Source organism: Meles meles, chromosome 4 (assembly GCF_922984935.1).
Source record: "Meles meles chromosome 4, mMelMel3.1 paternal haplotype, whole genome shotgun sequence".
NCBI classification, from domain to species: domain Eukaryota; kingdom Metazoa; phylum Chordata; class Mammalia; order Carnivora; family Mustelidae; genus Meles; species Meles meles.
The window spans coordinates 52,568,796-52,585,355 of record NC_060069.1 but is presented as its reverse complement, the minus strand read 5'-3'; the positions used below and the strand labels follow the sequence as shown (position 1 = coordinate 52,585,355).

The window sequence follows — 16,560 nt, the reverse complement described above, 5'->3', positions numbered from 1 at the left end:
TTGCAAGGTGCCTCTTTTATGTACGGCATCTCCTCTAAGATACAGGGAGGAAAAGGGGTGGGGGGAAGAAGAGCAAAAGGGCACATGCCCTGAAGCTATCCCCTTGTAAGGAGCTTTACTGGAAACCCCTCTCAACACATTTAGTTACCCCTCATTGACAAGAAATGTGTCACACTGTGTCATCCTTATTGGTAGCAGATGGACATCATTTTTGTTTTTTTAGCTGAGTGCATTGCAAATGTGCTCCACGCAAATCAGGGTTCTGTTAATAAAGATGAAAAGAAGAAAGAATAGATGGGTAGATAACTAGCGGTCTTTCCTATGCACGATTTTGGAAAAGATGGCTTAGGAAGACTTCTGGTATTTCAGCTCCCCAAATAACCAAAAGAAAATGGGGGAGGGGATGTAAAAAACAGGGGGGGAAAGAGATTCCAGTAGAAAGACTTACTGGTCTAGCTATGAAGACAGGTTGAAAAACAGCCCAAATTGATGAGCAAACTATTAATGGTCATGAGAAGGAAATACCAAGAGAAAGAATAGTTTGTCAACCATACTGTCTGCCCTTCAACCCTATATCCAAACTTCAGACAGTTCTGAGACACATGCCCCTAGAGGGGAGGCCCATGACCCCAAATTAGGACACTTGCTCTAATGAGAACACTTGGGAACAGGAGGCTTTATCTGCAAGTAGCAGATGTGTGGGTATGGAGGGTAGGGTACAGAGTAGGGTATGGTTGAAACACAAGAGTTTCATGAACACCAAGTCACAAGGAACCTTGCAGGAGTCTACAGGCTAACAGGGATAACAGGCCTAAAAATACTGAACAGATAATAAAAATAGGGAAGATACACTACTATCCCTCTGCCCCATCCTCTCCTTTTCTCCCCACACACAAACAAGAACGTTAAACTACCTATCACAGTTCATCCTAGGTTGACTGACTGATGACCTATAGAAAGCATCTAGCTGACCCTGTTCTACTCTCTGTATAGGACTCCGCCACTCCCTCTATAACAATTTCTGCCCTTGGCTACTTGGCTCCAACCACTTCAGAAACAAACTTGGAAAGGTGCAGGGGGAAGAACTGGACTGAGTTGTTGCCAAACCAATGAGTCTACCACCTCCTTTGTTGAGGACAGTGGTTGTATTGGCCATGTTCTGGAAGTCATCCTTATTTGAAAGTCGTCTCAAAGAAAACTTTATCGTAGTAAGACAAAGAAGTTCAGTAATACAAAGATGTGTACTGTACTATTCCAGGTATTAGTTCCCAGTGAGGAAGGGGAGTAAAGTGCTCTCTTCTGGGGACTCTCTGGCTTGGAGCACTGACCAGGCATTGCCCAACAGTTCAATGCCAGTCACAGATTGCTACAGCTGGAGGTAACTCTGCAGGGAAACTTTCTGAAAAAAACTCAAAGAGGCTCTGCTACCTGCACTGAGGACACTGAATATTAGTTATGAAAGGGCTAACTATAATGCCAAGTTAGAGAACATTACAGCCAATAAGCCAATAGTCCTCATTTGAGTACAAAAAAAATCAGGTATAGTTTTATCTCGAAGGAATGATCACAGTCATTGCCCTAGACATCTCAGGTGATTCATAACACCCGTGGTAATTGACTTTCAGGAAAATACTAACTTGCTTATTTGGCTCTATGCCAAGTTATCTATTTAGTCTAGAGGCTGCAAATACAGAATAATACATATCCCAACTGTTGGAGATAGTTTATTCTAGAACAATCGAGGGATGGGAAATCATGGTACTGAGTAAAAAGCCAGGCAGAATCCAGACCTTGGATAGCCTAAGCAAAGACTAAGCTTAAAAGTAATAATAAATGGAAGGCTCTACTGTAGTTAAGAGAGAAAGTCTATGTGGGGATGGGGAACATTAGACTTAACAAATCTCTAACAGCTGGAACAGTTGATTGTACCTTACCATTTAACTGGACCCAAGAGAGATGATCCATTCCCAAACCCTGAGACTTCCTGGCTTCGGTTGTCCTAAGGCATAGTCCCAACCCATCTAAATATGTTTTCTCTGAGTCTGAGCTAAAGGGAATAAATACCAGCACTTGTAACATCAAGGATGCTCATAACAGTCCTATATTATAGTATCCATATCAAGTGCCAAAAATTAGACTCTGGGTTTTGGCAAAAAGTGCAGGTTCACTCCTAATTCTCCCACTTACTGGATACGAGGACCACATGTACGCCAGTGACTGCCTGAGGCCTGAGGAATACAGGGGGAGATGATACTTGGAACTAACTAGACCAGCGCTGGGAGCCATTAAATGGCTCCCCCAGATCCCTATTGGGCTCAGGAACAGAATTGAGTATATAATCTCCACAGTTCACATTAACGGGGTTACTTCAAAGGTCTGAGATACAGTTATACATGAGCAGCTATGCCAACAGTAACGCTAAAGAAACTATAGCCATAAGATCTCTGATGGTCTCCAACTACATGCCCTTAAGGTTCTATTCTGGCTGGGGAGGGAGGAGCAGCATGTGCCATTGCACAGGGAAAATACCTATATCCCAGACAACTTCCTGGACACATGGGACTCAGCAAGCTATGTCCACAAGGAAGTGGTTAAACTGAGTGGGCTTCATGTGGTCCTAGTTCTCCAAAGCTTTTAGTAAAGTCAGAATTATAATAAGGGAGTTTATTATTTGTGACAGCACCATTTCTATTTTTAAGGGGTGAGTTATGTGAAAATAATAAATGATGGCATCATATTGGTCTGGAGATCAGTGTGTTGGTCCCCATAAAAGTTATCAACTAAGGGGTGGATTGTGCTGGGTCATTTTTAAGTATTGTAACGTAAGAAATCCTATGGTTGGAAAGCCCCCGTGTTATACGGAAAGCACCCTCCTCCCACCCACAGGCCCACTATTTGTAGTTCTGAACTGGAGAGTTCCTACATCCTGGGGTATAGTTTGAAAGTCTAGACTCAAAACAGAAACTTTAGGTCCAGCAACAAAGTAGCAAGAATACAGGTTTACTGATTTATATATCAATGACATCATCCTCTAAAGTGATAAAAGAAAAACACAAACTGAGGGGACTCAGTGTCCCTCTGATATGGTGGGACTCCCATCCTGCATTAGTGACAGAAGCCTATGCATAGATTTTGGGCACATCCCAGGGACAGAAAAGAAAGGTGGAGAAAGGTACTGGGGAGCAGCATGTGCTTAGTGCCTTCAGACATTCTCTGCTCTAACTAGTTGGGTTATAGCCTTTATCTGAGATATGCTAATGCCTGCTACCATCAGGATTAAATTCTGCCATTTCTCCTGACACCCAACTTAGAGAGGTTGTGTGCTCCCCACAAATAACCCTTACCATCCTGACATTTACCAAATGACGGTCAAGTATCCTAAGGCTCTACAAATAGCTCTCAGAGTTTGTTCATTCCTACCCCAAGCCTAGCCTACACGGATTGCTATGCATTGGTGAGAGTTTTCGACATAAAGTGTCTCACCGTATTACTAACAACCTCTGACATCTGGAAAGCCTACCAGTTTACCTTCCAAATGCACATGTGTACCATTAGTGTGCTTCCATCTCCAACCCCCCTCAAAAGATACCTGAAGATAAATACAACAGACTCATTCCTACCTGGAAAGATTGTGTTCTCATTTGGCAGCAATGGAATGGGAAGGGGTATTTTCTCTTCGAGAACCTTGCCTATCTCAAGGGAGTAACATGACATAGGAATCAAACAGGAGAAAAAAAAAGATGATATGACATACTTTTTGGGGAGAGAGGGAGGTGGTTAAAATATCATCTATCAAGTGCTTAGAACTTGACAGTAAACAAGGTTTGGGGCATTCCACATGCTATCCCAGACGGAAACCACCTTAGGGATAAAAGTGTAGCCATCTCTACTTCCTAAATTTGGTGTGTCCAGCCTGGTTAAAGCTACAGACAAAAATAAACCTTATAGAAAGTGCCATAAACTGCAAAATGGATCCTGTACTAGGCCCATCTCTGCATTTTGTCAGGCTTTGTCAAGTTGCGGGAAGCATTCCTTGGAACCCACCAGAAATAACGGAGCCTTTTGGGGTGGTTAAAAGTCATAAATATGCAACCCTGGAAATCTTTACACAAGGAGAGTTTTTATACCAAAACCATCTTATGTGTCCCATGTATGGGAAAAGTTGTAAGCTAAAAATAAAAGTTTTTAAAGGATCTAAATATCTATAGATTTTTAATGTTTTGAAAAACCACAGTATTTTGGGAAAAAAATTCTGCACATTAACAACTTATTTCCCAGATTTCCCTTCTGGTAAAAGTGCTTCTTGTTGTTCACATCAGTCCTGTGACTGAAAACAACGAAAAAAACTGGATAAAATATATTTAAAATAATCTTTTCAAAAGCATCAAAGAGATTACAAAATAGTAAGGAATTATTAGGCCAAAAGTGAAGAGAAGTCAAGAATCTAGAGAGGTGAACAAGCCGGAAGCCACTTTTTCCTTGAGAGTACTAGCTAATCCCAGAAACCCAGACCCTCCATTTTCATGGCCTCTCCAAGTATAGAAGGGAAAAAACGCTGGATCCAAACAAGTTGGGGAATCTGACAGGAGGCTTTCCCCTACAACGGTCTGCATTCCAGGATCTCAGAGAGAAGGGGACAAGAACTGGGATGATCTAAAGAGAATTCAAACATAGTAAGAATCCCTTGAGTTGTCCAGGAAAAATGAAACTGAACAGGCGATCGCAAACTGATAGCGCCCTCAGGCGTTTGGCAGAAGCAAATGCAAATATTCTTTGGAGCAAAGTGCTTGCATTACAGGCCTCACAGTCATTCCTGCAAAATAACGTTTCAAATGCAATGACTAGCACAGAGTCAAACATGCCCCGCACATAAGAAAATTAGAATCAGTGAATAAAACAGACAACCAGAAAGAGCTCATCAAAAACTCCAGGTGTAGGCCCCAGCACCTCTGTTTTAATAGGCCATTCAGGTCACTCCCATACACGCTAAAGCTTGAGAATCCCTGCTTTAGACTTTAATCACATAAATATTCATCCCCCACACAAAAATGTGTGGGTATGTTAGGGCTTGGGAAGGGCCCAAGAATTTGCATTTCTAACAAGTTGCCAGATGATGCTCATGCCAGATGAGGAACACCGCTACAAATGTATTACTCTACAGATCAGAATGGGGTTACCTGTGGGGAGATGGGCCATAATTTGGAAGCAATATGTGGAAGGCTGAAAATCCTCTCTTTCTTGATCTCAGTGGTGGTTACACAGTGTAATCATTAAATTTTAGGTTTTATTTTAATGCACGACAAGATCAATGGTTGTCTTTTTTCCATTCAATCATCTATGTCCAATGTCACTGCTATGTCACTAAATCCTATCCACCTCCATCCCACCACCCTCATTTATAATCAACTCCCAAAGTAAAAAGTGTAAAAGGTTGCAAAGTTCCAAGACATTACTTCCTTCACTTTAGTTCCTAATGTAATTAGCTCATGAAATTAAATGGCTTTAAAACTCAAGACAAGAAAAATTTAGTCTAAGTTTCTAAAAACCCTGTTTAAAAAGTTGTTTAAAACCCAGAGATAAGTTACTGCTTATAATCTTAGCTCTTTGTCACCAAAAATCCCTGCAAAAATAGACAACTACCTTAAACTTTTCCCCTAAGTTAAAAGAAAGGGAGGAGATGCTACCTTTTACCAGTCTGAACTTCCTACTCCAAAGAGGCAAAGATGCTTGCTTCTCTCCAAATACAACCTGAAAATAAAATACCTAGTACTGCTTATAGTAATGGTAAGATCCATCCTACTCTCTTAATTAATCCTCACCTATGGGGAAAAGTAATATTCATCAACTGGCCTTAAATCTGTGAACACTTTAAGAGAAAATATAGAAAATCTCTTTCTGGCAAGGGAACAATGAAAATAAAAAAGGCTGAGAAGCACCAAATTAAATTGACCAGTGCAGAATGTACTTTGAATTTCCCACACAGGTTTCTATATTTATACAAAATACTTTTTCCGGCGGTCACATTCTTCTGTAAACTTCAAGAAACAGTTACTACTTGCCATTTTTGATTCATAGTACCAACACCCTCTATTACCCAAGTCCTCACCATTACTCTGTGAGGAAACAATGATAACTGGAGTTTCTGACTCTGGCAACTAGCAGGGGCCTAGGCCTTGTGATATTCCAGACAGATATCTGAACAACCAAATGGTTCCCATAGCTGGGTATGGCAAACTACTGAGATCATGGGAAACAAACAAACAAACAAACAAAACATATGCAGCTGGGTTTTGTTATGCCCATAAGTACCTTGAGAGTGGTCACAAATACCTTCAACTCCTGGACATACCTTCCCATTTATGTGGTAAGAACTGGCCAAAGTGCTTTGCTAAACTCCCACTGTAACTCTGACCATTGCAGATCTGAATTCATATGCCTCTCACAGCTTCCTCTTTCTTACAACATCAAAATATGACCATGTAAGATGCCTAATCATTATTATGTTAACTGTAGACAATGTAGCAAGATAATGTTGGTAGCTTAGCAAGGATCATTCCTGGATCCTGAAGGTTAGAGGTCCAGATGATCTGGCTTGTGAAAGGCAGTTTTTGTAACCATGTAATATACTGGGATTTGGGGACAACGTAGGTGGGGATATAAGAGGCTTGGAAAGCTTCTCCAACCTGGGCAGGCAGAACCCGAGTATCACCAGCCTCAGCACCTGTCCTGGGAGAAGCTGGGTAGACCTGAGAAGCCACATTCACTTAACACTCCAACCCAATGCCCTCTGTGTCCATTATCTAACCCTAACCAAGCCTCAAACCAAGTCTTCTGTGGGATCATTTCAATTCAGAACGCAATACTCATTTAAAAAAAAAAAAAAAAGCGTAACCACCATTTTGGAGTAGAGCTGATCCTAGTAGAAAAGTGCTCCCCTTTCTGCTCGTTGCTGACAATGCCTTAAGTACTGAATTGGCCCTTCAAAAGTACATCCTCATTCAATTAAGTAGAAAACTCCAGATTATCATAATGTAGCTGAGCTTGTTATTTAAATTCTTTCACTTGTCTGGAGGACAAGTACTACAGTAAAGCAAATATCTCATCCTTTTACTAAGGGCTATCAGCTAGATGAGATTACCAACACTCTAAACATTTAAGTCCCTGGTCAAAATTAACTTTAAGAAAACATCCTACAGAATTTATGATTATACCTTTCAGTACAATCTGAGTACTTTCTTCTTACTCTCGGATTACTTTTGCCTCTGTGAGAATATCAAATTCACATGTAAATGAGTGCCTATTAAGAGCTGTTTAAAGTCATGTACGTCATCCAGTACATACAGAGAGGATTTTGGTGATTGCTCTTAAAGATTTCATCCCATCTATAGTTATAAACAATATTTTCTGATAATAATCACTTGACTTGAAAAACCAAAGCATCCTACTTTTTCAGCAAAGTCAGAGTCCCCGCCAACAGACTTCTCTGAAGTTGTGGATGTACCTGTTGACTGTCCTGCTTCCCTAGGTGTCCTCTGATTACAAGGATTGGTTTGGAGGGTTATGGAATTTTCTAATCATTTGTGAATCTCATTGTGCTTCATGTGAGTTAATAATGTCCATGTCGTCACCCTTAAGCCAAAGTTCTTTTACATACCATTCACTGGTTTTGTTCTCACTCAATCATAAATGGAACTGATAAAACTTTTCATCCTCAATTTCCTCTGTAGGGCAAGTGGCATCTAAGTCATCTTCGATTTTGAAACTGAAAGTATCCAAGTATCCCCTGAAGAGAAGTACAGCTTGTCCTGCACGTTGTTTTGCAGTATTTCCACTATTACTGAGTCATCTGTAGTACGCGAACTTTAAATCAAATATCTGACCACAACTGTCGGTGTAATTCATACTATGTTGACTTGTAGTGAGTCTGAAAATACCACTTTATCATTTTTTGAGTCCTCTTCCTTAGCATGTCCTCTTTTAGCTTTCCGTACATCTGTTTGGTACATAACCTAAAATCAAAATGTTATTTGAAAGGCTTTTTATGTTCACATATACACAACTCCCACACTACTATATACCCTCCTGAAAGTTGAAATCTTTACCTCTTTTCTTTGTCATAGTGGTTAAAAGAATTCTGGAAACAGACTACATGAGCTTAAGTCATCTTTCGTTCAGCGTCACCTGAGCACATTACCAAACTTCTTTGGTCCTCATTTTTCTAATCTGTGATATGTAGATAATAACACCTAATGTTCTAGGATTGTTATGAAGTTTCTTTTTTAAAATATTTTATTTATTTGTGAGAGAGAGCAAGAGACCACAAGCAGGGGGATTGGCTGAGGGAGAGGGAGAAGCAGATCAGGGAGCCCGATGTGGGGCTTGATCCCGGGACCCCAGGATCATGACCTAGCTGAAGGCAGGCGCTTAACCGACTGAGCCACCCAGGCGTCCCTGGATTGTTATGAAGTTTTTATGTATGAGGATTCAATATGTTAATAGATGTAAAACTCTTCGGACAATGCTTGACACATGATAAACACTCTACATCTTAGCTCTTATATCTACTGCCGTATTAAACCCCCCAGCTGTTGAGATTATACACGCTCCTGGTCTTAAGATTTCTGTGCTATATTTCTTACACTAATCAAACGACTGACAATTTTAATAGGAAGATACCATATATACAGCCTACAAGCTCATTGAACATCTTTAACTATTTCTCTTGGATACTCCAAGGCATAACTAAGCAAATGATAGAGCCTTCAGCATAACACAAAATATAAAGTATTGCCTTGAGGCTGCCTACCTTATTGCCATTAGTGTTGGCTGGAGGGGTTACAAACACTCTGAGTCTCCCTTGATATCTGAAATAAAAACCACAAAACCAGATGTAGCATAATGGCAATGTAAATCAAGCATGTTCCCAGCAGTTGATAGCAAAATTAGACACACATGTGTACACATACCTACAGCACATTTACCCAGAAGTGGTCACTGTTCTTGTTGAAAGCCTATTACTGTATTCAGCCTTCTTCCTCCTCCACAAAAGGACATTAAGATTCTTTCTTTCTTTTTTTAGTTTTACTAAAAAATCTGTTAGAGCTGCTCACTTGCTGGAAGTAAAGTCCAAATCTGGTGCTAGCCCAATGTTGAATACAGTTAAAAGAAGAATAGGTGAGAATCTACCACTTCAGTTGAAGTTTATTTAGGTAGTGAGATAAATCTGTTGTTGACAGACAAAAAGAAGGGCAGAAAATTTTGCTTATTCGCTATTTGAGGGAAGATTTCACAAAAATCTGTCTGCCTTAGTAAGAAAACAGATGTTTACCCAATATGGCTTTTTACTATCTCAAGAACCATTTTTGTTCATACTCAACATGTGTATTTCACTAATTTGGCTTCTATCTAGGATGTAGACACCTAGAATGAACATCACTCTTACTTAAACAACTAGGAAAACTAAAGAAAACCTTTTCTTGAACCTGTTGGAGATCTGAGGTTAGGGTAACCGACTGGACTTTCCCTCATTTTAGTCCTGTAAGTCTGGGAAACTCCTCAGTACCATACAAATTGGGATGGTTGGACATCCTAACAAGGGTCCAGATCTGAGGTTAGGGTAACCGACTGGACTTTCCCTCATTTTAGTCCTATTAATATTAAGTCCTGGGAAACTCCTCAGTACCACACAAATTGGGATGGTTGGACATCCTAACAAGGGTCATAGACCAAGCAACTAACCTGAGCTCCAAGGAAAAGACTGGTCCTACCAGGAAGATAGGATGTGAGCACTGAAGAAGAGACATCAAGAACTAGGAATTCAAGACATCATCAAGAAGAGACACCAAGGTGCTAGGAATTCAGCTAGAATTGTTAACAAACTGCTAAAGCCCAACAGGGGACAAGGATGCCCTGAAAGCCTCAGATTAAAAAGGACCTTGCTTCCATTTATAGCCCCTTCTCCATGTTCTCCCTGGGTGCTGATGAGAAAAACTGGGGACAAGGCAGGAGGTCAGAGAGAGCCTCTCTTGGAGGTGAAGGCCTTGGTGGAGGAGAAAAAGCTCCCACCATGGAAAGTGCAAAAGTCCTGCCATCCTCTTCCTATGAACAATAGCTTTAAGCCCCTGGGAAAGGGGCAGCAGACTCTGTTATCTCCAAGGCTCAGGTAAAGGGCCCTTGATACTGGGTAAGAATAGGAGTAAGAGAGGACAAACAAAGAGCTTCTGTCCCCGGGTAAGGAGGGACAGAAAAACAGTCTTGGGCCCAAGATCTTATGTTAATACAATTCCAGGAATCAGGAGACTCTTATCTTCTCAAGACTCATCAAAGAAGCAAGGTAGAATTCTGTCTGTCACAGAGAGAGTGAGGGGCTGAGAAAGCCCCCACTTAGAAGGCCTAAACATATAAGGCTTGCTTAAGAGAGGCTGGATCAAGATGACTGATCCTCTGGCTCCCACTACGACCAAGCTATCAAGCAGCAGGTTACAAGCAGAGGAAAAGGCAAAGGCATGGAGAGAGGCCCTTTTGGTGCAGGTTAAAAAGAAGGCTTGAAGCTGAGAGTAGAAAAGGAATATTGAAAAAATCCCTCCAGCATTCTAGCCCACCATAAGTATAAGGTAATACCAAAGGAAATTGAAACCAGTGGTGTACTGAAGGTGAAAAAAATCAAACCCAAACCCAGCTCAACTACTGACTGATTCAACACACCGCATTACTGATTTAGCATCAGAAGAAACATGCTTATTTGAGTCATACGTTATTTTAATGTCTACTGTTTTATACAAGATGCTTAGAATTGGATAGAAAATTATAAGACACATAAAAAAGAAAAGGAAAAAAACCCATTGTCGAGAGAGAGATCAATCAACAGAATGAGGTTCAGAGATAACCTAAGTGTTGGAACTATGAGGGGGATTTAAAATACCACTTATTAATATATTAATCTTACATATTAAAGGTGGATAACAGGAATGATCAGGTAGAAAATTTCAGTAGCGATAAAAACTGTGTCAAATGGAAATGCTAACAAAAAGCACAGTAACAGAGATGAAGAATACCTTGAAAAAGCCAATCAGTACACTTGATACAGCATGCACTTGGAAAGCATGAACTTGAAGCTGTATAATAAAATTACCCAACTAAAACACAAAGAGAAAAAAGTGTGAAAAAAACCTCAAATAAGTGTTCAAGTGTTGTAGGACAAAATCGAACAGTCTAATAAAAGTATATTTGGAATTCAAGAAAGAGAGAGAGCAATAATAAGAAACATTTGAAGAATGGCCAAATCTTCCAAAAATAACAAAATATACCAAACCACAGGTAACAAAAGCTCAGATTCCCAAGCAGAATAAACACCAAAAATACAAACCCCAACATATTATATTCAAACTGCTGAAAAGTCAAAGAGAAAATCTTGAAGGAAGCCACAGAGACAAAGACACAGTACCGAGAAACAGAGAATTACAGCTGACTTAGGAACTACGCAACTCAGAGTACATTGGAGTAATAACTGTAAAACACTAAAGGAAAAATACTGTTAATGCAGAATACTGTGCCCAGGGAAAATATCTTTCAGATATGATGGAAAGATAGACTTCAAAAGACAGACAAAAAGCCAAAAAACAAACAAAACCAAGAAAATTTATTATCAATAGACCTGTACAAAAATAAAGGTCAAAACGACTTCCTTCAACACAAAGAACATGATACTAAACAGAACTTGCTTCTATAGAAGGAAATGAAGATTTCCAGAAATAGTTAAAACGAAAGTAAAATACAAAAGATGTATTTGTTCTTCTTTTTTTTTTTTTAACTGCTCCAAAAGGTAGCCTAAAGCAGTGGTTCTCAACTAGGGGTAATTCTGCCTCTCAGGAGACATTTGACAATGTTGAGACATTTTGATTGTTATAGTGGGGGTGGGGGTAGAGATAGGGATAGAGGGATAGAGATGCAGTGCTACTGGCATCTAGTGGGTGTAAAGGCCAGGCATGTGCTGGACACATCCTACATCCTAGAAAAGTGAACACTGTACAATAAATAACTATTCAGCCCAAAATGTCAACAGTACCAGACTATCGTAGCTTGATTGATAAAAAAAAAAAAAAGAGAGAGAGAGAGAGAGACAAAGACATAAAACACCAAAACAATGAAATGAAAAAGGGCAATCACTACAGATCTTGGCCATTAAAAGAATATGACAATATCACAAACAACGGTATGCCCATAAATTCAAAACTTAGATGAAATACACAAACTCCTTTTAAGACACAAACGACTAAGACTCACTTAAATACATAACCTGAACAGTCCTATGTCTATTAGACATTGAATTTGTGTTTAAAAACTTCTAACAAGAAAGACTGTAGGGGCTCCTGGGTGGCTCAGTGTGTTAAGCCGCTGCCTTCAGCTCAGGTCATGATCTCAGGGCCCTGGGATCAAGTCCCACATCGGGCTCTCTGCTCAGCAGGGAGCCTGCTTCCCTCTCTCTCTTTCTGCCTGCCTCTCTGCCTACTTGTAATCTCTCTCTGTCAAATAAATAAATAAAATCTTAAAAAAAAAAAAAAAGAAAGAAAGACTGTCGGTCAAGATGCCTTCACAACCTACAGTCCAGATAATGACAAGATCAAACTAGCTCTTCTTAGGGTACCTAGATTTGATAAATGTCTTATTAGGTGCCAGGAGAAATGCTTGCGTTTCAACCTACTGGAAACTGCAGCAAGTCCAGAATTCCAAGTTATCCCCTCCAAGGCACCAGTCCTCACCTCCTACCCCTGCCCCACTCACATTCCCACACTAGGGCCACTTTCCAGGGAACTAGAGGCTCTAGGACAGTTAGGGTTAGGACTAGCTTCCAACACACACTGATGTAGAGCTGACATCTTCACTTACCACATTTTTTTTTTTTTAAGATTTTATTTATTTATTTGACAGAGATCACAAGCAGGCAGAGAGGCAGGCAGCGGGGCGGAAAGCAGGCTCCCCGCTGAGCAGAGCACCCAACGCAGGGCTCCATCCCAGGACCCTGAGATCATGACCTGAGCTGAAGGCAGAGGCCCAACCCACTAAGCCACCCAGGCGCCTTACCTTTAAAGACATTCAAAACACTGAAGATACTGGAGTCTACCCAGTATGTTGTATTTTCCATAACTGAAGGAGGCTGCTTAAGTGAGAGCTTAAATATAGATAATTTTCTGCTCCTATCTATACTTCAGACCAGTGCACCAGGCAATTTCTTCACTAAAGCTTATTACTTTCAAAGGCAGCATGACTGACAAAAAGGAGTCAGGCCATGGCTGCTGTAATACATAATTTGTAACAATAATTGAGAGCTAAGGTTGGTGCAGTGACCTTTGCTTGCTTCCTTCTTCCTTCCCTTCTCTGCATTCTCTATAGTTTACTTCTACAAAACTAGACAAAGTTCTGCCAGCATTCAAATTGGTTCTAGTGGCAAGAGTGAACAGAAGTTTGAGACTTCCTTGTATGAGTGACTATAATTTTGTAGTTCTAGACTACGCAGGAGTACTCTCTGGGAGAGAAGGGCAATGTGAGTTTTTTGGGGAAAAGCAGTTTTTCTGAACATTGTAAGTAGTTTTCAATACTCTGCAATCTTTAGAACAGGGCTCTCCAAAAGAAGCATAATGTGAACTACATATATAAAATTTCTAGTGGTCACATTAAAAAGTAAAAATGAACAAGTGAAATTAATTTTAATATATTTTATTCAACTCAATATATCCAAAATATCATTTCAGCATGTAATCAATTTAAAAGCAGAATATTTTACTTTAAAAAACAAGACATTAAAATCTGGTGATCTGGTGTACATTTTACAGCACATCTTATTTTATTTTTTATTCTTATTTTTATAAGGACTCTTGTTAACATCGATATTTTTAAGTTTTTATTTAAATTTTAGTTAATATACAGTGTAATATTAGTTTCAGGTGTATAATATAGTGACTTAACACTTCCATATATTACCTGGTGCTTGTCACAAGTGTCCTCCTTAATCCCATCACCTATGTAACCCATCCCCCTCCACCTCCCCTCTGGTAACCATCGGTTTGTTCTCCTCAGTTAAGAGTCTGTTTCTTGGTTTGCCTCTTTTTTTTTTTCCCATTGCTCATTTTCTTTAAATTCCACATGTGAGTGAAATCATATGATATTCATCTTTCTCTGACTTACTTCACTTAGCCTAATACTCTCTAGCTCCATCCATGTCATTGCAAATGGTGAAGATTTCATACCTTTTTTGGCATATATATATATATATATATATGCACACACACATCCCACATATATATATTATGTGGTATACAATATATATTTTGTGTGTGTGTGTGTGTGTGTGTGTGTATCTCACATCTTGCTTATACCTTCATCAGCTGATAGACACCTGGGCTGTTCACATAATTTGGCTATTGTAGATAATGCTGCTATAAACACTGAGGTGCATGTATCCCTTTGAGTTAGAATTTTTATACTCTTTGGGTAAATACCTAGTAGTGCAATTGCTGGGTCATAGGGTAATTCTACTTTTAACTTTTTAGGCACCTCCATACTGTTTTCCAGAGTGACTGCACCAGTTTGCATTCCCACCAACAATGCAAAAGCGTTCGCCTTTCTGCATAGCCTCACCAACACCTGTTTCTTGTGTTGTTGATTTTAGCCATTCTGACAGGTGCAATGTGGTATCTCATTGTAGTGTTGATCTGCATTTTCTTGACGATGAGTGAAGCACATCTTATTTTAGACTTGCCTCATTTTAAGTGCACAATAGCCACTTGTATTTTGTGGTTACAGTATTGGACAGCATAGCTATAGAGCCTCTCAGTTTCCTTCTTGATCTGTCCTCTCTCCCCTCCCCCCACCACCCCTGCACCAGCCCTTCCAGGGCATCTGTAAAATTAGTCCCAGAGCATTGATTAATACAGCTGATTGCTCACCTGCCTCTATCCTTGGGCAAGGAACCAAATGTCGTAGCTTTCAGAGCTTGGCATTTTCCCATTCTGCATATTCTTCAAAGGCCCTGAAATATAATGAGGGGTGGGTGAGCACTGGATCAGAAAGTTCTCATGATTCCAACAACTGTTTAGTTAATAGAATCATCCCTCCTCTGTCTCCTGATGTCTTAGTAGCTGAGTGGTCCAGAGAAGAATCCCTTTTAACGCTATTTTTATATCATTGAATTTTATCAAAGACAGCCTTCAGGAAAAGATGAGAGTTGGGGCCAGTACCAGGTTCATAATTTGCTGGGCCCAGTGGAAAAGAGAGAATAGGGAGCCTTTGGTTCAAAAATTAAGAACTTCGGACGGTGACCGCAAAGCATTAAAACAAGTGCTAGGCCCTCCTGAGCACGGAGCCTTGTGTGACTGCACAGGTTGGACCTCTGTGAAGCTGGTGCCAGTTGAGGCTTCTGTCCTTGGAGGAAGCAAGGAAATGGTGACATTACCTAGACTATCCCAGAGGACCGGACCCTTAAAGGAGACTCCAAAATTATGTGTACTAGAATTCACTGCGGAAGAGGTTTTCAGGCCGGTGAGAGCCCTTCGGAAAAGTAGTGAGGGGATCAAGGAAGTGGGTTAGATTTGGCTTTGCTGGTTAAATCACTGAGTATCCCGGGTATTCCTAAGGTCAAGCTTCTGTGACCCCAAGTGGGGTAACAAAAGATTGCCACCTGCAACGTGACTCCACGCCTGAGCAGGAGTCCCTTCGAGCCTGCTTCAGAGTCAATTTGCCTCTCTTCAAGCCACAAACGGGCGCTGCCGGTGAGGGAATCCCAGGAGCTCCTTCTGTGGGAGTCGGTGGGAGCCGAGGCCCGGCTTCTGGCCCCTGACGCTGCGAGCGCGGACCGCGTCAAGGCCGGGGAGGGGACTCGGCGTACCCGCGCCCAGCAGCGCCCCCTCCCGCGCGTGCACTTCCGCCTCTCCCCCACCGGGGTAACGCACACCTCCAGCTGTAAGGGGCTGGGGCGGGCAACGGCCGGTCGGGCCCCGGACCCCGAGGCCCGCTCGGGCTGGTGCAACCAACCCCAACCATAGTCACTGTTGCTGAAGCCCGCGGCGGCGTCGCAAAGGGCGACCAGGGACTCGCCCCTCCCCTGGTCTGGCCTAGCCGCGGCCACACTATCGCAAGGACCCTCGGTGCCCGGAACCTCACAGACCCCTTTCCTGCCACTGACGTCCGGCGGAGGCAACCCGTCAGGGCGTCCGCCAGCAGCCGCTTAACGGAAACGCCGGCTGGGAAGCGTGCGCAGCCAGCGGGTGGTTTCCCCGAGCGACAGGCCCCGCCTCCAGGCGACAGGCCCCGCCCCCGGGCGACAAGCCCCCCCCTCCTGACGACAAGCCCCGCCTCCGGCCGCGCGCGCTGCCAAGCTCCTCGCGGAGTCGCGGATGGGCTGTGGGTTTGGGCGGATTATGGGATGGCTTGTACCTGCGCCGGCTTTCGTGTCCCTACTCTTCCTAGTAGTCTGTCTGGTCGCGGTACGCTAGTGGCGCTTGGCACACAGCGTAGCGTCATGCTGGATATTGGGTAACGAGAAAAAGATTCGCTTTCCTTGGCGGG

The 16,560-nt window shown here is 41.7% G+C and overlaps 1 long non-coding RNA gene across 1 annotated transcript; it reads right to left on the bottom strand.

Annotated features, from left to right (window-relative positions):
• Positions 1-4,926: 4,926 nt before the first annotated feature.
• LOC123940203 lies at positions 4,927-15,013 on the bottom strand. The gene is made up of 3 exons (XR_006818047.1): positions 14,943-15,013; positions 8,807-8,864; positions 4,927-8,009 (listed from the first exon to the last, which is right to left on the bottom strand). It is a non-coding gene; the product is annotated as an uncharacterized LOC123940203 (long non-coding RNA).
• Positions 15,014-16,560: the final 1,547 nt, after the last annotated feature.